This window comes from Felis catus, chromosome A1 (genome assembly GCF_018350175.1).
Source record: "Felis catus isolate Fca126 chromosome A1, F.catus_Fca126_mat1.0, whole genome shotgun sequence".
Classification (NCBI taxonomy): Eukaryota; Metazoa; Chordata; class Mammalia; order Carnivora; family Felidae; genus Felis; species Felis catus.
The window spans coordinates 231,390,388-231,414,387 of record NC_058368.1 but is presented as its reverse complement, the minus strand read 5'-3'; the positions used below and the strand labels follow the sequence as shown (position 1 = coordinate 231,414,387).

Below are 24,000 nucleotides of genomic sequence, written 5' to 3'. Positions count from 1 at the left end.
TCCTGACCGGGGGTAGAGAGCTGAATACGGGTATCAGTCAATCCCGGGGAACACGTACATTCAGGTCACTCTGGAAAAGACCTTCGAAGAGAAGGGGTCAGCTGCAGCCCAGCGATACCACACAAGGAAACCCAGACTCTCTGGCGTGGGCTCACATCATAAAGGTTTTCTTGCTCAAGGGGGTCAGAGCTGTTCCACCATCGTGGGGCTACGTATGCCATCCAGAGTGTGTCCGGCAAGGTGGCCACAGCCAGGGAAGAGAGGACACGTGGGATAGTTTAATTGCTTCTCCCCACCCCTCCTGCCAGCGCCGCGGCCCGGTCTCCCTGCAGGGAAGTCTGGGTAAGTGGGGGGCAGTCTCTGCTCCGGGAGGTAAGCCCTCTGTACGTGCTGTGTGTACGGGACTGGTCACGAAGCCTGGGTCCCCATCCTGCTCTCTGCTCCCCACTTACACACCTGAATTCCCACAGAGGTGCCCGCTGGGGTGGATGATAGACATTCTGGAATTCACGATACTTCTTCTGGACTCTGCATGATGCCTGGAAGGGATGAAATGTTGTTTTGTCATCAATGCCACTTCAAGGTACTGGCATGTGATAGAAGCAATTCTAAAAATCCCCAAATCGTTCCTGACCAAGGTCAGGGTCCAGGAGATACAGATGGGTAAGGAAATCCACAACCAGGCAGAAGGAGAACAGAAAATGAATATGAGCAAAGGACAAAAGAACAATGCACATGAGCCTAAGTCCGGGTCAAGACAGTTAATGACCTGCTAGCCCCACGGGGGTCACAGATGCCAGAGGCTGTGCGAGTGCAGGGCTGGGGGGTGAGCTGGTTGAAGAAGCAACCCAAGGGGCTGGAGGAACAGGGGAGGCGGGGATACCTGAGCAGAGGCCCTGAGCATCACCAAGAGGATGGGATGCAGGGAGAGGGGGGCATCACTCGTGCCTCCACTGGAATCCAAGGACCTCAAATCATTGAGGTTCGGTTCTAGGACCTCAAATCATTGAGTTCGGTTCTAACTTCTCTGACCCCCCCCACACCAAACGCTGCCACACAGACCCACACAGCCCCACCCTCGTGCCTGCCCACACCTCCCTGCCTGAACTGGCCTCCAGTGTTTCCCCAAAAGGGAAGAAAGAATCTGTCAGAACCCTTCCTCTGTGCTGGTCATTCCTGGTCCAATGCTGGTCCCGTTCTGGTGTCAGCCACCCCCGGCATAAGAGCGGGGTTTGTCTTCTTATTTCTTTAATTGCCTAGAGTATGAGTCTTCAACTTGATCTTTCATCGGAGTTCTTTCTCTCCATCTGAGATCCTGAATTTCTCTTAAACCACCTCAAGAAAGTGGCCTGCAATCCCGCTCTGCCCGCCTAACTTTAGATATCGGATAAAACCTTGATTCACAGCACGAGAACATTTATCCCAACAGGTCGCTTTTTGAAAAAGGTTAAAGCAATTGAAGGAAGCCTTTTCCCTGATATCAAAGCCACAGACTTAGGTGATTTTTTTAGGCCGAAAGAAACCCACCATAAAAAAAAGAAAAAAGAAAAACTCGGCATTCCCTAAAAAGAAAGCAGCCCTGCTTCTTTTTCTTAGCCCAGAAAATTACTAGTTCACAAGGTGAATCTCCCCGTGAATAAACGCAATACGGATGGGGAAATAAATCATTTGACTGTCTACGTTTTTTTCTTTGTGACAGTCATCTTGTTGAAAAAGGCCTTTGTGTGTGTGTGTGTGTGCTAATGGAAGTGTCCTGCTAGGTGAGACTTACACACTATCTAAAATGTATAGAAAGTTTTATCTTTTCAACGCGCTTTATTCCCTCTCGCTAATAATTTTCTGCAGAAGTGCCCCAAATTAGGTTACAGGTATAAACATCTGCACGTCAGAGGTGTGGGGGAGGTCTGAAAACCCTCACCGAGGTCACCTTCAAATGACCTTGACAGCGGCTTCTACTCTGCTTCAGGCACGATCCCAAACGACTCGATGAACCATCATCCTTCCAGGCGTGGGTCACCCCTTAACCACGACATGTCCCAGATTTTTCCTGTTTCTTCCCGCCCAGACTGAATGTCCCAGCAAGCTGTCCTACCCCTTTATTTGGGAGATATGCCCACCAGAGCTCCAGCCGGGCGGGCTATCAATCAGAAAGCTTTCATACGACACCATCCCGCGGTCATTCTGGCGGGTGGGTGAGCACCCGTGCTGTGGAGGTTGTCGAACATCGCGAACTCCCCCCTGGCAGCAAGAGTCGGCCGTGGGAGAGCACAGAGCATTCCTTTCTCCGCCCCCAGATCAGTCGCCCCCGGTCTCCCCAGCAGCACCCTCCTCTGGTTTTGCTTCCACTCTTCTGGTCCCCCCTTCAGAAGCCTTTGCAAGCGCCTCGCCTTCCACCTGTCCTTAAATGTTGCCATTTTGGGGCGCCTGGGTGGCGCAGTTGGTTAAGCGTCCGACTTCAGCCAGGTCACGATCTCGCGGTCCGTGAGTTCGAGCCCCGCGTCGGGCTCTGGGCTGATGGCTCAGAGCCTGGAGCCTGTTTCCGATTCTGTGTCTCCCTCTCTCTCTGCCCCTCCCCCGTTCATGCTCTGTCTCTCTCTGTCCCAAAAAATAAATAAATGTTGAAAAAAAAAATTTTTTTTAAATGTTGCCATTTCTTTTTTTTTTTTTTTTTTTAGTTTATTTTGAGAGAGAGAGAGAGAACGAGCAGGGAAGGGGCAGAGAGAGAGGGAGACACAGAATCCGAAGCAGGTTCCAGGCTCCGAGCTGTCAGCACAGAGCCCGACGCGGGGCTCGAACCCACAAACTGGGAAATCATGACCTGAGCCGAAACTGATACAGCTGGATGCTCAACCGACTGAGCCACCCAGGCGCCCCTAAATGTTGCCATTTCTAAGAGCACTTTTCTCCTGTTCTCACTCTACACTCTCATCAACCATACGATTCTCAGATGCTCGTCTCCGGCCCAGAGCTCTCAGAACTAACTGGCGCATCTAATGGAATACCTCTCTAAAAGCTCAAACTCCGTGTATCCAAAACTGAACTCAGTATCATTCCACGTTGCAACTCACATGACTCCAACTACTACCAAAGGAGTGTGCACCCTTCCCGCTGCACCCTAGAAATGGCACCCCAAAACACCCACTTGTCTCAACCAAACATGCCGATGCCTTCCGTGATTCCCTTCTCTCGCTTTCTACTAAGTGCCCTTTCTCCTCCCTCCTCAGCAGCCGTCAAGTCTGTCTGCTTTTGCCATGCCCACCCTATGAGCCCACACCCTGCCTTGCTCCGCACCAGCCTTGATGGCGCCCTTGCCCTCCTCACCTCTCATCTCCGCACTGCAGTGGAGAGCGAAGTTTCCAGAACTGAAATCTGACCCTGGCACCCCGCTGCCTTAAAACTTTAAAAGACAAATATTTTCTACTGTCTCTAGGACGAAACCCGAATTCCTGGCCTGACTCAAGGTGCCCCCAGACGCAGGCTCTGCCTCCTCTCGAGCCTCACTTCTCTGTTCTTCTCTTTGTACGTACCACCCTCTCCCTCACCTCCCAGCTCGTACGTAAGTTGCTCTGTGGGCTTCAAAGAGTGCCCCTCTCCCTGCCCTCCATACCCACTCCCATCTCATTTGTGTGGCCAGCTCCCTCCAAGTTGTATTTTTTTTTTAATTTTTTTTATTAAGTTTATTTATTTTTGACAGAGACAGAGTGCAAGCATGAGCTGGGGAGGGGCAGAGAGAGAGGGAGACACAGAATCCGAAGCAGGCTCCAGGCTCCGAGCTGTCAGCACAGAGCCCGATGCGGGGCTCCAACTCACGAACCGTGAGATCATGACCTGGGCCGAAGCCGGACGCTTAACCGACTGAGCCACCCAGGCGCCCCTCCAACGTTGTATTTTAAAGCCTACTTCCCTTTGGCAGGATTTTCCTGACCTTCTGAGGAAGACGAAGATGTGTCCTCTTGGCACCCTGCACCCACCCACATAATCATTGCACTTTATTTTGATTTTTTTTCTAAATTTTCCTTTTTCCCATGAACCTGTAAGACCCATGTCCATAGAACTACTCTGACGGTTCCCTCCCACAGCCTCAAGACAAAACAGACATCGGAGAATGGTAGGCACTAGACAAACATTCAACGATTATGAGAATGAATGAGTCGAAAAGTAAATTAAATCTCACTCGCTCCATAAAGCCCAACCTTGGTGCTCCAGCCTACACCAGGGTTTCTCTGACTTGGTGCTGCTGACAATTCTTTGTTACGGAGGGCTTTGCTGTGCATTGTAGGATGTCTAACAGCATCCTTAAACAGCCGTAGCACCCCTACCCACTTGTGACAATCACTAATGTCCCCAGACATTGAAGCATGAGATCTGAGAACCACGCTGGCCTCTCTCCCTTCTCAAAGCACCTTCGCTGCCACTTGTTAATTGTTCTTTGTCTGAGTCATGTGTATTAGTCTTGCCACCCCAAGGACTAAAAACTTTTTGGGAGCAGGGCCCTGTCCTCTGCCGTCCCCTGCAGCACCTTACCCAGGACTTCATGTAACACATGGAATTGGCACGTGTATCCATCAGTGGAAAGAAGTAGAAAGCCAAGACCATCATTCTTATTAGCAGGTGGGATTCTGACACTCCATCCTAACATTCTCCTGCCTGCCCAAACATTTCAACATTGGCAAATTCAGCTTTCTCAGAAAGCCTTTACTGAACTCTCAATCGTATATGGCGCGTACGATGGTTAATTCCATGCGTCAGCTTGAATGAGCTACAGGGTATCCAGACATTGGGCCAAACATCATTCTGGATGTGTCTGTGAGGATGTTACTGAATGAAATTAACATTTGATATGGTAGGACTGACTAAAGAAGATTGCCCTTCTTACTCTGAAGGGGTCTCATCCCATCAGTGGAAGGCCTGAAGAGAACAAAAAGGCTGACCCTCCTCAAAGAAGGGAAACTTTTCCTGCTTGACTACTTTCAAGCTAAGATATCAGTCTAAAATATACTCTCCCTTTGGGTCTCAAACATGCCAGACTAGGACCACACCACAGGTCTCCTGGGACCCCAGCTTGCTGGCTGCAGATCTAGGAACTCATCAGCCTCCATAATCTCAGGAGCCAATTTCTTATAATAAACCTCTTCAGGTAGATAGATAGATAAATAGATAGATGGATAATCTCCTATTATTGGTTCTGGTTCTCCGAAGAACCCTGACAGTGTGGCTTTACAACTCTGTAAAGAAGATTTAAAACATTTAAGAACTAATAATCTCCCCATCTGGAATTCATTACATTCTCATCTTCTAAAAATTCAACAAAGTCAACTGGACCATGGATGGCTTGCTATGGGTTCAGCGGTCACCCCCTTGAAATGCTACTTTCTCTGGATAACACAGCTCTACATACCTTCTGGCACATTCAGCATGTAATCAGAGAAAATGGAGCCAACTTGCCCTTGACCTGTTATTAATAATGACATTTGATTTCCCTTAAACGAACTAGATGCCGCCATTGCTCTTTAAATAAATAATGATGATAATTAATAGCCAAAAACTCGATGGTTAAAAATTAACCATTTATTTTAAATATTTAGCAAATGTTCATGTACTAAATTTGAGTTTAGCGTTGTAGCAGTCCTGCTTAAAAAGAACCCCCGAAAGCCACTTCCTATGATTTGAAAGGTATCTCAATTAACACATGGACATGTAGCAAAAACAGGTAATAAAACAAAATATTGGGGGGCATCTTTCCCTTGCTATGTGCCCATGCTCAAATACACAATAAACAGTTTAAACCAAAGCCTTGTTTATGAGTCCAGCCACACGATGTGGTGGGCCGAACACTCCCCAACATTGTAACCCCATGTTCTGAGCCCAGTTCTGCCAACAGTTAGCCTGTGAGCATGGGGAGAACTTCCCTATACATCTCTCTGGCCCTCAGTTGATTCATCTTCAAAGTGAAAAGAAAGAGAGACTCCACATGATGACCAAGGTCCCTACAGGAGCTAAAATTCCACAGTTCTGAGTATAACCTTAGGACATGATTTTTTAATCCCAAAATAATTGTTCTACTTCTTTAATTGACAAGTGACCACAGTAAAATTGGCAAAACACCATTTACACTGGCCTGGGATGAAATGGCACAAGACAGAAATACATGATTTGGGCATTGGGACAATTTTTCTGTACCCAGAAGTAAGCAATGGCGGGTTTATGTAGAAATATTTATGTAGCAGTGAGCTCCCGATTAACTCGCTTAAAAGAAAACGTGGACATTCAGGGATTAAAAGGGGCAACAGAGGGGCACCCGGGTGGCTCAGTCGGTTGAGGGCATGATCTTGAGGTTCGTGAGTTCGAGCCCCACAGCAGGCTGGCTGCTTTCAGGGAGCCTGTTTGGGATCCTCTGTCCCCCTCTCCCTTGCTCTCTCTGCCCCTCTCCCTCTTGCATTCTTCCCCGCCCCCCTGCTCAAAAATAATAAAATAAACGTTCAAAAAGGGGAGCAATAAAGGGAAGAGAAGACTTCAATACAGACGGAATCAATGGCAGTAAGAGCCAGAGAAAATGCCCCCAGAAGGGACACGGGACAGTCTTCTCTCTGATAAGGTCATTCAGATTCAGGTCACTCTGGTAAAAGTTCTCTCCACGGACTCCCTTCCGTTCCCACCTCTTTCCAATGAACGTGGCAGGTAACCACACAGGCTTCGGCTGCACGTTGAAGCTAAAAGTGGAAAACCCGCTAATGAGCCAATAAACGGCCCAACGACACATTTCTAGAGCCGCTAAGGCTGCCACATCAGGCAACACTCATTTACAGGCAACAGAAACCACTCGAGCTATTTTAAGCAGAACACGACTTCATACAGGGAACTAGGTTCCTATAAAGTCGTCAGAAGGGTTGGAAGGTGGAGCTGGGCCATCAGGAATAAGGCTCACAACGAGATGCCCAACTGGCCCCTATGGGAGCCCCTACCTCTGCCGCGGATGGCGATGGGGCTGAAGGTCTGCCCTGGGACACCTCACCTGGCCACGGGGAGCTCTGTCCCCTCTTGCTCCGAGCAAGGGGCACAGGCTGCCACACTGAGGTCCCCCACCTTCAGAACAAGTGACGACGGAACAGTGAGCCAGCTGCCGGCACCACCGGGAAGTCGCCAGGCCTGTGAGGCCAGGAAAGCACCGGAAACACCCCTGCAGCAAACCCCGTCACGTGACCCTCCCCGACAGCAGCAACACCAAAGCAGCAGCAGGAGGGCCCTCTGCACGGGCACCTCGCGCCTCCCAAGCCTCGGTGAGCAGGCTCTGAGGGCGAGAACCCAACTCACGTTCACAGCCAGAGCTTGTAGGGAGGCTGGGGATGTGGTCTTCAGCCTTCTAGGCTATAGTCCTGGAAGGTGCGTTCCAGAAGGAAGCCGGAGGAGACGGTGGGGGCCAGTCCACCGTATCCACCACAGCTGGGATGGAAGGCACTAGAAAATCCTCGCCGGGATCCTAAAGACAGTCATGAAGCATGCTAACAAATCACAGCCGAAGGATAACACGTGACTTCTCCAACCGACTTCTTACCGCATTTTTATCTAGAGGAAGACACAACGATCTGGAGATGGAGATTTTACAGATCTGTATAGACTACAAAGTCCCGGGTACTACATAGTACCTGCAAATTCTTTTGGTTGTCTGTAAGAGAAAGAGGTAACAAAATACAGCAAAGTCTGTGGCTTCACTCATCTGCTTACATATTTACCAGGCTCCTACTCAGTGGCAGGCACTGGAGAAGCCACGAAGATTCCAAGGCAGAGGGAAGCAGTCATGTGAGGTCACCGGCTTTAGCACGGAGCAAGCGCCAGTCTGATTCCCATCTCTGCTGCTTACTGGCTGTGTGGTCTTGTGCGAGTTCCTTGGCTTTTCCATGACTCTCTTTATCCACTTTTCAAATGGGAATAACAACACTCACCTAAAAAGGCTGCCGTCAGTATTAAATGAGATAATATATATCCGCCCTCAGTCAGCATCCCCCAAAGAAACATAAGTAATAGGGTGTGGGCTGGGGGGAGCAAATGTTTTATTTCAAGGAATTGGCTCACAGAATTATGGGAGCTGCTAAGTCCAAAATCTGCAGGGTAGGCTGACAGGCCTTCTCTGGAGCCTGACTGTATGAGGCCCACCTGCATTATGGAAGTCATGGAACATCGCTTGCTTTACGCAAGGCCTCCTGATTTAAATGTTCCTCTCATCTAAAAAGTACCTTCACAGCAACATCCAGCCGTGTTTGATCAAGTACCTGGGTACCAAGGCCCAGTCAGGTGGACACATAAAATCAGCCATCACAGTCCGCTAAGAACATTTGCTGAGTGAGAGCTGTTACTATTACACAGCTTACATCTGGGGTAAAGACACACAACTACAAAACAGTGTGGTAGGTTCCGTGGAACAGATGTTCGGGACACCAGGAGCGCAGACAATGGGCGTATGTGCAAAGCAAGGATGCAAAGGGGTATCTGAGATGGAATAAAGAAAGCTGGAGTTACAGGCTCCTGGACGAGAACACTGTTTGGACACAAGAGAGATCAGAAGAATCCAGTTAACCCTCACCAGACCTGAGCACAGTCGGGTCTTGTGAGAACACCTCCCTTGGATCAGGAGGGTCCCCTGGCTGGCTGAGGTGAAGGTGTGCATGCAAGGAAGCTAAAGGCGTCAGAGATAAGGATGGGTGGTCAGAGTCATTATCAAGAGGGGGCGAGGTCATGGTCAGGAAAACGGGCTAAGCATTTAGCCCAGGGGAAAGAACAGAAACCAGATCGAAAGCTCCTCTACCTGGAGAGGGTAGGGTCGGAAACAGAAGAGAATAAGGAGTGAAGACAGGATAAGAAAGCAGCTCAGAACTCAAGCTGCCAAGGGCAAACTTGTGCCACAACACCATCACCCATCACCCCCACTACATGCATTCATATCCATGGTGAGCTTACTAGAGTAGCCGGTGGCAACATAAACACCATGTAGAAATGGACAAGCAGAACCGCAGGCCGCTAGAACCAAATGTTGATGATGGGCCATGGTTGGTACAAAAGAACTTTGACTGGTAAAAGAACTCGTTTCTCCAACACAACATGGAGGCCCACAGTCCAGGAGTCAACAACATTGTCATTGCTGTCCTGAGATGCCCTGTATAAAAAAGCCACCCCTCCCAGGGGCCTCAACCCCAAACATCTGAGTGTCACAGATGTCCTTATCACTGGACATTTCCTCCAGCCTGGTCTAGCCTCAGTAAAATTAAGATGCACTTTGAAGTTACAATTTCCAAATGTCTTCTTAGCTACAAATGGAGTGCTCACCTCAGGCAAGATCTCGTGTGCCCAGGATCGTTTGGTGCCAAAGATTTGACCCAAATCCCCAAAGACATTCCTCTTCGAGGAGATTCTCATGGGATCTGAGTGAGTGAAAAACACCTGACAACAAACGGAGACTTGACCGTATCAGTACCTCCATCACTGACAGCAAGAGACACAGAGAGAGGCAGACAGGATTCATCTTGAATGGCATGAAGCAAAGACAGTGCACAGCCTCAAGTTTCTCCTTGAGAAACATGTGCTAAAAGCCTGTAAAGGGGTGGGGAGGGAAGAGTGACAAGTAGCCAAAATTCTTTGAGTTTGTTTTTCAAAATGGATAAAATTCCCAATGAGCATTGATGTTAGACAAGACCCAGGTTAGTTAAACCCCAAAAGAGGCTAACGCCGCCTAGTTGCCTTGAAGTCTCCTACATTTTTTACCCTCCTGCAAATTTTAGGTGGTGTGTGAATAGTTGAAAGCTGTTTCTGTCTTTTCTCTCTTAACTTCCAATTATACCCCCCGCAGCATCAAATGGAGAGGGAATTATAATCAATTTCTTAAGTAAATTCATGTAAAATAAATTTAGACTCAAAGGATCTGAACAACAAAGCCATTTCATTCAACCAGGAAATCAGATTTTGACAGCCAAGGCTTTTTAAAAAATTGAATCTATTTTCCAGAGAATTTATTCAAGTGCTCACTGCCACCAGGCACCATAACAGAACTATAACCAACCCACTGTTCCCCTGTGGGTCACATTTGTCATTTGAGAACACACGAGATGGATGGGTAAGAAGGGATTTTTTCCTAGACTGACCACCAAGGAGCTGTAGACCCTGAAGAAGTCACTTCACCTCTAAGCCTTTGCTTCAGTACTTGTAAAGTGGGGTGTGGTAGTTGACATATTAATGGCCCGATTCTTTACCCCTCTTGTATCCCCACCTTTTGCCAAATAAGTTGGTAATCCTCTCCAATGCTGACTCTAGACTCAGCTATGTGACTCTGGTCAACAGAATACAACAGAAATAAGAGTTTGTTGGTTCCGGGCCTATGCCAAGAGATCTTGAACACTTCCACTTGTTTTCTTAAGCTTCTGCCATCACCAAGGGAAGGGCATGCCTGAGCAAGCCCCGTGACGAGGATGAGGGACAAGTGGAGCACAGCCAAGTGTCCCAACCAAGTTTCTCCAGCCAAGTCAAAGCCACTCCCACTCCCCAGGAGCAAATGCTACTGAGATGAGCAAAGCCGCCTAGTTGAGCCACCCATGAGAATAAATAACTCAGAGTGGATTGTTATACAGCAAAAGCTAACCAGTACACGGACAATACCACCTGCCCCACCTACCTTATTACCTTATTAGCATGTTGGCAAGATCAACTGAAATCATGTCTACAAAAGCACTTGAAAGATTGTAAAGTTGCCTTCAAACATGGGTAGAGCCATGGGCTGTATAACCTATTATGTTCTCTTCACGCATCTTGGGGTGGTCTATCCAGGTGGATCTTCCATTCTGAACCTGGTTTTCATAACGTGATGACCCAATTCCTATACCATGCCTCAAACCAACAAAAAGTGGGTGATCTGAAAACTCCCTATCAGCCCATAAAGAACCACATACCCTAAAATCATTTAACCACTTCAAACTATTGCTTAAGGTTCTTTGGTGAACTTTGTATTATCAAAGTTCCCATCCACCTCAAATAGAAAGCTTCCCAAAATACATTTCTATTTTAGCAAATTATGATCAATAGGTGAGACTTGAATAGCTTGGTATTTTTCTGCCCTTGTATGAATCACTATACAGAAGTGCAAATTAAACCAAATGATGCAGGTTTATACCAGGTGATAAATCGGATCCCATATTAGCCTGCTTGGGCTGTCATGACAAAATGCCATATAATAGGTGGCTTAAACAATAGAAACTTATTTTCTCACAATTCCAGAAGCTAGGAGTCCAAGAATAAGGTGCCCTGAGGGCTGGTTTCTAGTGAGACCTTTATTCCTGGCTTATATATGGCACCTTCTCACTGTGCCCCCACACGGTCTCTTCTCTGTGCATGCCTGGAGACTGAGACTGCTTCTCTTCCTCTTATAAGGACACCAGCCCTAAAGATTAGGGCCTCACCCTTACAACCTCATTTAACCTTACCTGCCTCCTCCAAAGCCCCATCGGGGATCAGGGCTTTAACATATGAACTGGAAGAGCAGGGAGGGGAATCACAATTTAGTCCAAAACAGCTCCCAGAGAAGGACTCGGGCAATACAAGTGTAGACTAGCAAATCCGTATCTTCCTGCCATAGACGAGGCACGTCACTCTCTTATTTGAATGAATTTTTTAAAACATGCATTTATTTACCAAACATATACGAGTGTCCCTCTGTGCTGAGCCCTGTGCAGGGTCTAGGGATGCAATGGTGGGCAAATCAGACATGGTCCCACCCTCTCAGAGCTTACATTCTGGTGGAATGGGACTACTCACCACTCAAGTACTGAATGAAGAAGGAGGGGCGGAATTTGTGCAACAATAATCTCACAAAGACAGATCTTTCAAATACAGAATACGTTCATTTCCCTCCGTTATGCCATTTCACGTGTTCCTCCCAAATTACTCACCAAAATAGCTACCCCAGTCTACCTTCTCATGAGCAGGACACAGAGTTCCCCACATTCAAGTCAATACTTGATATTTTCCAACTTCATAGTTTGTGACAGTTGCATGGATATGTTGGTTTAATTTGCATATCTCTGATTGCTAATGAGATTGAGCATCTCTCCATATGCTTCTAAACATTAGCTTTCCCCTCTGTGAACTCCTTATTTATTCCCTTTGCCCATAGTTCTAGTGGTCGCCTGCCTTTTTCTTGTTGATTGACAGTTGCTCCTTTTATACTCGAAAAACTAATGACTCCTTGACCGTGTGTCTTACAAATACCGCCTCCCTGTCTACTAAGGGTGGCTATGGTGCTGGAGCAGATACTTTTTGCCCCTCCCTGAGGGAGGATTACACATGCCTGACCCACTGATAACAAGCTTGGCCACATGACTTTTTGGCCAATAAAACGTGAGCAGAAGTGACATGTGACCTTTTCAAGCAAAAGTTGAAACCACCATGTACTTTACTCTCAGGGAGGGGCCACCATTTTGGCCTGGATTCTGGAATGAAGGAGACCCACAGCCAGCCCACAGCGATCTCAGTAGAAAGAAACCTTTGTTACTGTAAGCCACAAGTTTGGTTGTTTGATTTGTTTCGTGTTGGTCGTCATGGTCAAAGAGCTGAACGATTCAAAGACTAACACCAGCAGTGAGGTGCTCCCATAATAATACACAAAATATGTGCCTGGGTCTTATCTTAGGGCAGAGTGGCAGGTGGTGAGAAAACTGACAGTAAAGGCTTTTTATGCAGTGGTGACATGTTTGATAAAACGATCACCTGTGATAACCTAGAAGGCTGAGAGTGCAACTAATGAATTTGTGGTTTTAGCAAAGTGGGAAAGCAGAATATTGGTAACACTGGATATTTGCTAATGGCTGTTCTTGACAAGGCACCATAAGAAAGAAATAAGCTCATAGGAGAAATGGCCATTTTACAAGCAGGGTTGAAAGAGCATTTGGAGAGGCCATAAATTCCAGGCTTTGCAGGTTAGAAAATGGAACTGTTTCTCATCTCCAACTGGTAAGAGATAAAAGTGAGAAGGCCTTGAGCTACAAAGCCCAGTTAAGACTCATCCTTGGGGCAAAGATGAAACCAAGTAGCCCGGTCAGCCCACTGTTAACTCTAATGGGGCACAGATAGAGGAGGTCAAGCGTGTAGTGAATGAACTCTTCACCCACCAGAGAAAGAAGTCATACGTGATGCCTAAAACTAATACTTCCATCAATAGCAACATAATCACATTATTTAGAAATATAAAGGTGGGAGCACCTCAGGGGCCCAGTCAGTTAAGCATCTGACTCTTGATTTCACTTCACGTCATGATCTCATGGTCAAGAGATAGAGCCCCACGTCAGGCTCCACACTTAGCATAGAGCCTGCTTGAGATTCTCTCTCTCCCTCTCCCTTTGCCCCTCCCCTGCTCGCACTCTCTCTCTCTCCCTCCCTCTCTCTCTCAAAATAAATAAATAAACATTTTTTAAAAAAGAAATCTAAAGGTGTAACTGTTTTCTATTGCTGTGTAACAAATGCCACAAACTTAGTTGCTCAAAACCACACATACTTACTATCTCCTAACTTCCCTGGGTCAGGAGTCTTGGCACGGGTTAGCTGGGTCCTCTGCTCAGGGTCACATCAGACTAAACCAAGGTGTCAGCCAGGACTGTGATTTCCATCTCAAGCTTGGAATTTTCTCCCAAACTCACTGGCTGTTGTCAGAATTCAGTTTATTTATGGTCGTTGGACCGAGACCCTCAGCTCCCGAAACTATCCACTGTAGATTTCAGATTGACTCATCACACACACACACACACACACACACACACACACACACAAACAATGTGAGGACATGATATGATAATGAGCTTGACTGTAGTAATCATTTCACTGTATATATGTAGATCAAATCATATTGGATACCTTAAATACACACAAAGATATATAGACAGAAAGCAAAGCAGTATGATTAAAACACAAAACACGGGAAGGTTTATCATTGGACAAAGAGTGTTTGTTGATACTGATAAAAGGCAAAATTCACAAAGAACATGTTAGTATCTGCTACACAGGTGACCATGCCAGGGCTTAGGAGCCTAAAGCAATGACCATTTCTTTAGCTCACTAGCCTATGGGTCGGCAACTTGGGTTGGGCTCAGCTGGACATCTCTCACGATGGTCTCAGCTGAGCTCACTACTGATTTGTGATCAGCCATGGGGGTCTGCAACCAGGGTCAGCAGACTGTCGGCAGGACGACAGTGGAAATGGAGCCACGTGTATCTCCTCATGGCGTGAGTTCCCTGAGCAGCAGCAGAACTGGCCAGAGCGAGCAGGTACTGTTCAGGCCATGCTTCCATCGCCCATGGATGTTTGTGAGCAACTCAGCACCAAAATAAGCCAGACCAGAGCTGTCAGAAATATAAGAAACAAGAAACCCAGCCATAGCTTTATCTTCAGCTCTCAATCCTTATCTGGACATAAAGCAAATAAAGAATTGGGAGTCAAATAATATAACGAATAAAGTCAGTATCACATTTTGTTTTCTATAGAAACTATGCATTTTTTTTCAATGTCTTTCAAACATTTACAAAACTGATCACACTTTTAGGCCATAAAAGAACATCTCAGTAAGAAAAGAAGAAAGAAAGAAAGAAAGAAAGAAAGAAAGAAAGAAAGAAAGAAAGAAAGAAAGAAAGAAAGAAGGAAGGAAGGAAGGAAGGAAGGAAGGAAGGAAGGAAGGAAGGAAGGAAGGAAAGAAAGAAAGAAAGAAAGAAAGAAAGAAAGAAAGAAAGAAAGAAAAAAGGAAATAAAGGAAGGAAGGAAGGAAGGAAGGAAGGAAGGAAGGAAGGAAGGAAGGAAAGAAGGAAAGAAAGAAATGAAGGAAGGAAGGAGGGAAGAAAGAAAGGGAAGAAAAGAGAGAAAGAAGGAAGGAAAGAAGGATAGAAAGAAAGAAAAGAAATTATATAGGCAATATCTTCTGGCCAAACACAATAAAACTAAAATTGAAAGAAACTACAAGCAAGAAAATTCAGAGGCGCCTGGGTGGCTCAGTTGGTTGAGCATCCAACTCTTGATTTCGGCTCAGGTCATAATCCTAGGGTTGTGGGACTGAGCCCGGCATTGGGCTCTGCACTGAGTGTGGAGCCTGCTTAAGACTCTCTCCGTCTCTCTCTCTCTCCCTCTGCCCATCTACCCTACTCCTGCTCTCTCTCGCTCTCTCTCGTGCTCTCTCTCTCTCTCTCTAAAAAACAAACAAACAAACAAACAAGAAAATTCAAACCACATAGAAATTAAAACACTTTCCAAAACAAGTTGTGAGATGTATAACTGCAGACCATTTAGAAAATAAAAATGATGACGAAAGTATATATCAACAACTATGGAATGCTTTATATGGATCAGCAAACGCTTTCTGAAAAGGACCACATAGTAAATATTTCAGGCTTAATGAGCCATAGGTTTCTATCACCACGGATAACTCTGTCACAGTAGTGTGAAAACAGCCACACACAACTCATAAATGAATGGCTGTGCATGTGTTCCAATAATACTTTATTTATAAAAACAGCAAGCTGAATTTGATCCATAGCCTTGGCTTGCTCACCCGCTTCACAGTAATTAAATGTTAAGCGCCTAGAAAGAAATTCCTAACTTTACATGTTTTTACTGCTAAATAAGAAGAAATAGAAACCAATGAAGTAAGCAATTTGCTCTAGAAGCGGGAAGAACATCAACAATAGCAAAACAGAGGCAGCAAGAGTAAAAAATAATGAAGCCAAAACAGAAATTAATGAAACAGAAGGCAGAAAAACAATAGCATTGATAAATAAATCCAATATTTAAAAAGACCAATAAAATAAACCCAAAACAATGCTAATCAAGAAAAGTGAGGGAAGGACCACAAATATCCATTACTGAGAATTAGATATCATACCCACAGATGTACAAGATTTTTTTTTTTAATTATAAGCAAATACTGTGAACAACTGTATAGTAATAAAAGCTCAACTCTCAGTGAAATGGCTAATTATCTAGACATAGTCTATTTACTAAAAAAAAACTGACTCTTGTAAGGGGAGCAAATGTGGATAGATCAAGAATAAGAAAAAAGCCAAGGTTATCCAGCATCTGCTAGTATTGGGTCCTCTTTGGCTAAGTGCTTTCCTTGTATTGTCTCAGTTCATCCGCCCAGCAACCTAGTGATGTAGGTCCTATTATTATGCATGTTTCTTCAGATAAAGACAGAGAAGTTTAAAAAGGTTAAGAAGCTTCTCACACTCTGGTAACTGGAATTGGCACACTCTGACCCGGGTAGTCCATCATTGATCTCACACTGCAGAAGAAACTGAACAATATGTCAAAGAACAGTCCCTAAGGAGACGGGAAGGCAACATGGCTTCCTCATTGGGCAACGTGCTCAATCTCTTGAGCAAGTGACCATTTCTACAGAATTTCAACTGTTTTTCTGGAAGAAAAACAAGAAAAAAAAAGTTCCATTCTATTGTAAGAAGCTTGAACCACTTAAAATCAAAATGGGACAAGGATAACTAGTAACTAAATCTCACAAGTATAGATGCAAAATCTTATTATATCTCAAGTCTAGAAATATATTAAAATAATAACATGCCCTGAACACATATGGTTTATAATAGAAATGTAGAGATGGTTCCCAGCGAGAATTAAATTCTGGACATAATACATTATATTAACAGGTCAAAGGAGGGAAATGATTCTTCTCAACAGATGCAAAATTTAATCTCCTTTCTGGCTTTTTAAAAATTTAGAAAAATAGGAATAGACCCATACAACATGTTAGATGTCTTCTTAATGTCAACAGTAAGCATGGTGTTTACTGCTGAAATACTAGGGCAGTCTTTCTCAAACTGCTTTATAGAATATCAGCTTCAAAAGTGAGAAATTCTTATTCTACCATTAAAAGAATTCCATATTTCAATAAACCCAGAAACGGATACATGTCATATCCCCATTCTGGAAGGGATATCACAATATACCTGACTGTATTGTATCTACAAGGATAGCAAACATAGGGGCACCTGGGTGACTCAGTCAGTTAAGCAGCCAACTCTGGATTTCGGCTCAGGTCATGATCTCATGGTTGGACTCTGCACTGACAGCATGAAACCCACTTGGGATTCTCTCTCTCTGCCCCTCCTCACCTCATGATAAATAAATGGCCGTTTTTAAAAAGAATAGCAAAAGTAGCAAATAAATTCTGGGGGAAAAAAAGACACAAAAGCACATTATAAATATTCAGTATTAAAATATTACGGTAATAATAACTGAAGGAACAGACATAAAAAAAAAAAATCTTCCAAAAGAGTAAATATAGGATCCTAGTATATGATAAACTATACCATTTCAAAACATGAAACAAAGGTCAGAATATTCAATAAAAGATAGTAGAACAACTAGAAAAAATATGTACCAGACCTCGAGCTCATATATTACAAAAATGTAGGGGCGCCTGGGTGGCTCAGTCAGTTAAGCGTCCGACTTCAGCCCGGGTCACGATCTCGCGGTCCGTGAGTTCGAGCCCCGCGTCGGGCTCTGGGCTGATGGCTCAGAGCCTGGAGCCTGCTTCCAATTCTGTGCCTCCCTCTCTCTCTGCCCCTCCCCCGTTCACGCTCTGTCTCTCTCTTTCTCAAAAATAAATAAACGTTAAAAAAAAATGTAAATGTGGCATGGTTTCGTTATATACCAAGAATGAAATCATAAAGATGGCTTCAGGAAACAAAGCTGGACTTCAAGTGTGAGCATGGCTACTTAAGCGTACATCTCTCTCCTTGCCCCCTAGGTTATAGCAGCCACCAGAAGCGTCGCCAACACAACTGAGAAATTTCATTCTCAGTGAGACTTTAAGTATAATTGGTGGACTTGAAGACATATGTGAAGACTGAGAAATTCAGTTGAAATTGAGCAGAAACTACCTGGGAAGAAGTAAAAAGAAAAGGGCCCAGAAATGCTGCTAAATGCACCCCCTGAAGGGGAAGGGCTGCCACTTTATTATAACAGGTGTATCCCTTAACAACAACAGTGACTGTAAATGACAGGAGGGGCCAGGGCAGAGGCAAAAGGTCTCCTTGATCTGAAAGACACAGCAGAAGAGCCTACATTAAGAATCACACTAGAGGCGCCTGGGTGGCTCAGTCGGTTGAGCATCCAACTTTGGCTCAGGTCATGATCTCCTGGTTCATGGGTTTGAGCCCTACGTCGGGCTCTGTGCCGACAGCTCGGAGCCTGGAGCCTGCTTGGGATTCTGTGTCTCCCTCTCTCTCTGCCCCTCCCCTGCTCATGCTCTGTCTCTCTCTGTCTCATAAATAAATAAAAACATTTTTTAAAAAATTTCTTAATAAAAAATTTAAAAATAATAAAATAAAAGAATCACACTAAAAGCCATATCCGCAAGAAGTCTGCCTCTGGAAAGCTATCTTAGTCCCCATGCACCCTGTCCCTAAACAGGAACCTCTTACAGACTGGCTAAGGAGAATATGATCACTCTGTGATGAGTGATAAAAAGGGAATTAGCGTTAATACAAAGATGATCTAGGAAATAATAGTGAACAGAGCAACAAAATACATCAATGATGAAGAACACTCATAGAAAAACGTTGCCACAGAGCAGATAAAAATTTGAACTAAGTATTTCACTGCGAATTTAAAAATATTCAGTGTGGCCGTTATCTCTATAAAGGATGATGAGAAACACAGGAAAGATACGATTATTTAACAGAAAGAAATAAGACATGAGCTGGCATACTCCAAGAAAGAATCAATGAATAAATATTGGAAGGAGAAAAAATGTGTCTAGCTACTCTGGAAGCTCACGAAGAAATAGAGGTAAGAAGAAGAAGAAAAATGAGCATTATAAAACAAAATTAAAGAAAGGATTTTTTTCTTAGGAAAAAAAAATGCTAGCTCTGGAAGACAGATAAAGGAGATTCAACTCCTACATCATCAGAATCCCTGAAGAAACACAGAGCAATGTAAAAAAACAAACATTTAATGACACGGTTCATGAAATTTTTCATGAATTAAAAAAAGAATGCCATTGGTACAGTTGAAAGATTATACCATGTACCAGACAAAAAGTTGACCCAGAATGGTTAACACCACAACTTAATCACAGTAAAGTTTCTGGATTTTGAAAAAAAAGAAAAAAATTTCTAGACAAAGAAGTCAATCTGGCTTTAGATTTTATCCACCATTAATCACCAAAAGATAATGGAGCGGCATCCAAGAGGTACTCATGGGAAAAGTATGACCTGTCCTTCAAGTATAAAGAGTACTTTTTCCTGTAATTGCAAGAAGTTAGGAAACATTGTTATCATGAGTCCTTGAGAAAACTATAAGAAAGCAAATGTCAGCCAATCAGAAGATGATTAGGAAAACCACAGGGAAAGAAAGATGCTAGTGGTAAGCATCAGATATGCTTAAAATGTATTTTTTAATGTATTTATTTATTTTGAGGGGGGAGGGGCAGAGAGAGAGGGAGACAGAATCCCAAGCAGGCTCCACGCTGTCAGCACAGAGCCCGATGCAGACTCAAACTCTCCGAACCATGAGATCATGACCTGGCTGAAACCAAGAGTGAAACGCTCAACCGAGAGAGCCACCCAGGTGCCCCAACGTTGGATGTTTAATTGAAAACTAAAACCAAAACAAATGTGTGGACGAGAGTCACAGAGCAGAAGTAAATGCTACCTGCCATGACAATGTAGAAATGTTGCAATGACAAAACTCGGCAGAAAAAGGGAGTATGAAGGCAAAAGACAGAGTAAGTTGGTCAGTTGCCTCGTTTGTAAGAACTGAAAAGCAACGAAAGTCATTAATAGCTGACAAATCACATGTTAGAAGTATAAACATAACTACCTTACAAGGATACGTACTAATGCAGATGGGTTTTATTGACTAAAAGTGGGTGCATGGGAGGGAGAAGGAAGCTGTCGCACAGGGATTTTTACCGTTACTCTACTGAGGAGAACATATACTGTATAAAAAATAGAGGACCAGGGGTGTTCATTTTAAATGAAATTATAGAAGCAGCCACTAGGATAATCATAATGCGAACCTTCCTAGACTTCAGAAAGGTTTTCAAAGACAAGAGACCACCTGGTAAATGACTTTATGCAAAAGCATAAAAATTGAAATCATAACGTAAAATAATATGGAAAACTAAAAATGGATCCCATCTACCATTAATAGGGGTAAATGAGCTCAACTCAGCTCTGATGGAAGGGTGGGAAGAGGGAAAGCAGTAAAAGGAAGAGATCGGAGGCCAAGGCAAACCCAAGCACAAGCTATACACAAGAGCCACGGCCGGACCGACACGTTTCATAAAGATTTCTCAGTCTTTACAAACAAAGGTTTTTAAAATTCAAGCACAAACACAAAATAGCAAGGGTTGTGATCTTAATACACTCAAGACAGACTACGGACCACAAAGCATTAAACAAAAAAGACAGAAATGAGCACTCTATTAGGTTAAATGCTATAATCGCATAATAAAGATAACAGCTCTGTATCTCTGTGCACCTCCCTCTGTCCTTGATGCATAAAGTAGATAAAAAAATAAATTATATATGGCCTAAGTAGTATAATTAATAAGTAGGTCTGGTTTACACGTACAGAAATACACCCATGCATACATTCGCACGCACCCTAAAAACAAAGAAAATATCTTCAGCTTAAGTGCCCGTGAAAGTATAAAAAAAACAAAACGACAAAAAACTGTTCTCAGTTAGGAGCCAAAAAGAAAATCTCCGGAAAGTAAAAACAGGGCCGAAAACTTCCTATGATCACAATGCAATAAAACTAGAAACTGAAAATCAAATTAAAACACAAAAGACCCATCCCCCTGGGACAGGGGCAAAGGCTCTTACATTTTCCTTGAGTCAAAGAAAACGGACAAACAAAAACATAATTTCTAGAAACTGTAATGAAATGGCCACAGTAAGAATCCATAGGAGAGAGCTAAGAAAAGCTCAGCCAAAAACACTTCAGTTCTATTGACCAAAAAGAGAAGAAAAACAAAGAATGAAGAGAAAATGAACGAAGCACCCAACACAGAACATTGAGAGGGCACAAAGGCAAGTCAAGGAAACCTACAGGAACTGTTATTAAAGAAAAAGGCAGAAACTAGACAGTTAGAAGACAGAAAAACAGTAGAAAACATAAATCTGAAAGCAAATTTTGCTCAGACAAGAGTTTCTTTTGGCTGCGGGACTTTTTATTGGATTGAATGCCCGCTCAGTGTTAAATGGCCACACAGCACAGTGGGAGGTGGGGAGAGAATGTCACCCAAAGGAACAGGGCTATTTAGGGAGGTAAAGAACCAGGATGGGCCAGGGGGACAAAAACAGGGCTGAACTGCTTTGTATAATAGAGTGAGGGGAGCTTTGCAAGGACCCTCAGAGGAGAACCGTGTTCTTGCCCGTCTGAAAATGTCTCTAAGTGTCCCTCAAACTTGATGGATAGTTTTGGCATAGAATTCTAGTGTATTCTAGTATGAAGTCACTTTGCCCCAGGATTCTCAAGGTACTGCCCTATTTGTCTTCATATCCTGCAATGAACACTTAGAAAAAAATAAAAAGGAAGAGGAAGAAGCAGATCAATATGTACTAAAACGGATAGTTCTCCAAGGCACAATGTTGAATGAAAACTACAAGTCTTGGAGTAATTTATAAGGTGTGATAAGTTTTAGGTCAGAAGAATCTGGAAAGGGATCTCCCAGGGGCTCCCTTGGGGGAAAGGGGAGGGCACTGGAATTGTGGGGGTCTGGTCAAGGCAGGCAGCAGTCTGTGCACTGACAGTGTGTTTTTCAGTTTATCTTATAAACACAGTTGCCCCACAAATCCAACAGACGTGTGAACAAAAATAAGAAAATAATGTTCTAGAGCTCTTACAACCCACACTAATCCAAAAAAGCGTGAACCAGAATTTCCTCCCATCAAGCGCTCAGTAAGTACAGAATCCCATGCTCCTACATCTTAACCATTTTCATCACTTTTCCATTTACCCTTTCAATATACCTGGAGTTTATTCAGTTGTACGATATGACTTGATGTCTTACAATGGTATTTTTTCCTATTTCCTTACCAAGGGTTCCCACACCATCACGGAACATTCCTTCTCTTCCCTCCTGATGTAAAGTGCCTCGTGGAGGCATGTAGCAAGTTGAAAAACATCTAGTATAGAGCTCAGGTTTCCTAATTCCCAGCCTGGTGCCTATTCCACTACCTCACTGAGTCGATTTTAGATTACTTCTGTTTTAGACCTGGCCTTTTTTCTCAATTTTTTAAAATACAGTTGGCACACCATGTTATATTCGTTTCAGGGCTACAACACAGTGATCTGACAACTCCTGGGCTGTGCTGTGCTCTCCACAAGCGTAGCCACCATCTGTCACCACACAACGCTACCACGATACCGTTGACTATAATCCCTACGCTATACCTCTCGTCCCCATGCCTTTTTCTCAATTTTTAAAACGTCTCACGTTCCTAACATTCCATTTTATTCTTGAATTGGACTAGTTAGATTTTTGCCCTCTGTTATGGAAGATGTCTTCCCAGGATTTGGACAAGGGGTGCAGAGCAATGCTTGGGTTCATTCATTTATTCATTCAGCAAACAGTTCTTGAGCCCCAACCATGTTCTAAGTACTCTTGCCAACGCTGGGGATCTCAGGAGATGAGGGCAAGGAGTTGCCTCCTTCTTTTTCCTTTGCCTTTTATTTGATTTCAAGCTCTGTAGCCTCTCCCTCAGTCTTTGCCATTTAACTATTCACTCCATCCACCCCATGGCCTCGATTCTACCAACTAGCAGCTGATGATGATTCCTGCTCCTTGGTTTAGGATGAATGGTAGTTTTGATACTCAGCGACTTTCCATTGATCCCCTCACTTCCTCAATAAGCTGCTGTTACCCAGGACTCACAATGACCAAAGCCCACTCCGTGATGGGAATGTATTTCATTTTGTACAAGTGAGGGGACGGGACGCTGGCATCTTGCCACCCATCCCTTCCTACCTCTACCTCCACTAAAAACAAAAGGAGTTAGTTATTAAGACCTATTGTGCACTTTCCAGAGAAGTATTGTCTGTAGCCTAGATAACAGTGCAAGGGGCACTTTGAAACCTTTTCCAGTTAGTTCTGATTTATTATACAAGCTCCAGGCCTCCCATGGAACTCTCTGCGGTGTTCTGGATCTATAAACCAAAGAACAGATATTACATCCAACCACAGGAATCGTCTCGTCATCTGTGGTGAGTGTAGCCTGGACAACATTCTTCATTTAATAAGCCATTTAGATGTAGTAAGTGACTGCAGCAAAAAGGAGGCACTTTCCATTGTGGGTTAACTCTTGTTTGGATGAACTGAACTCAATGGAAGTTAAAGCGATAGGGTACATTGTGTTTGGATCCATGACAAATCTAAGAAATTAGCATGGGGGTTCCTGGCTGGCTCAGTTGGGAGAGCATGCAACTCTTGGTCTTGGGGTCTTGAGTTTGGGCCCCACGTCCAGGGTAAAGTCGACTATGAATGATCAGCATCTAGAGTCGTATACAGCCATTACACCTCTTTGAGCAAGAGGGAATCATTTATTCCCTTAAGACTCTGCCTGTGTGAATTACTGCCTTGCTAACACAGACACCGGCTGACACGAAGGTGCAGGTTTTCTTTTTCATTATTATTTTTTTTTATTTTAGAGTGAGAGAGCGCGTGCACACGAGCAGGAGAGAGGGGCAGCGGGGGAGAGAGAGAGAAAATCTCAAGCAGGCGCCGAGCTCAGCGCAGAGCCTGATGTGGGGCTGGATCCCACGACCCTGAGATCATGACCTGAGCTGAAGTCGAGAGATGGACGCTCAACTGACTGAGTCGCCCGGGTGCCCCAGCCTGTCTTCCTGGAGATGATGACTTTGCCCTGAAACAGTCCCCTCGAAGACAGCTTCCGAAGCGGGTGCCATGGCTCAGTGGCATTTGGCAAATAGGTTAAAGGTGGTTGTGGGGCTGGACGTCC

The 24,000-nt window shown here is 44.4% G+C and overlaps 1 protein-coding gene across 1 annotated transcript in view; it reads right to left on the bottom strand.

The window, feature by feature from the left end:
• The window catches only part of ATPSCKMT (ATP synthase c subunit lysine N-methyltransferase), a 240,033-nt gene that overhangs the window by 101,929 nt on the left and 114,104 nt on the right, over positions 1–24,000 (bottom strand). The window contains exon 5 of the transcript XR_006586322.1: positions 457–539. The gene's annotated coding sequence lies outside the window, so the exon portion shown is untranslated. The remainder of the gene's footprint in view (positions 1–456; positions 540–24,000) is intronic.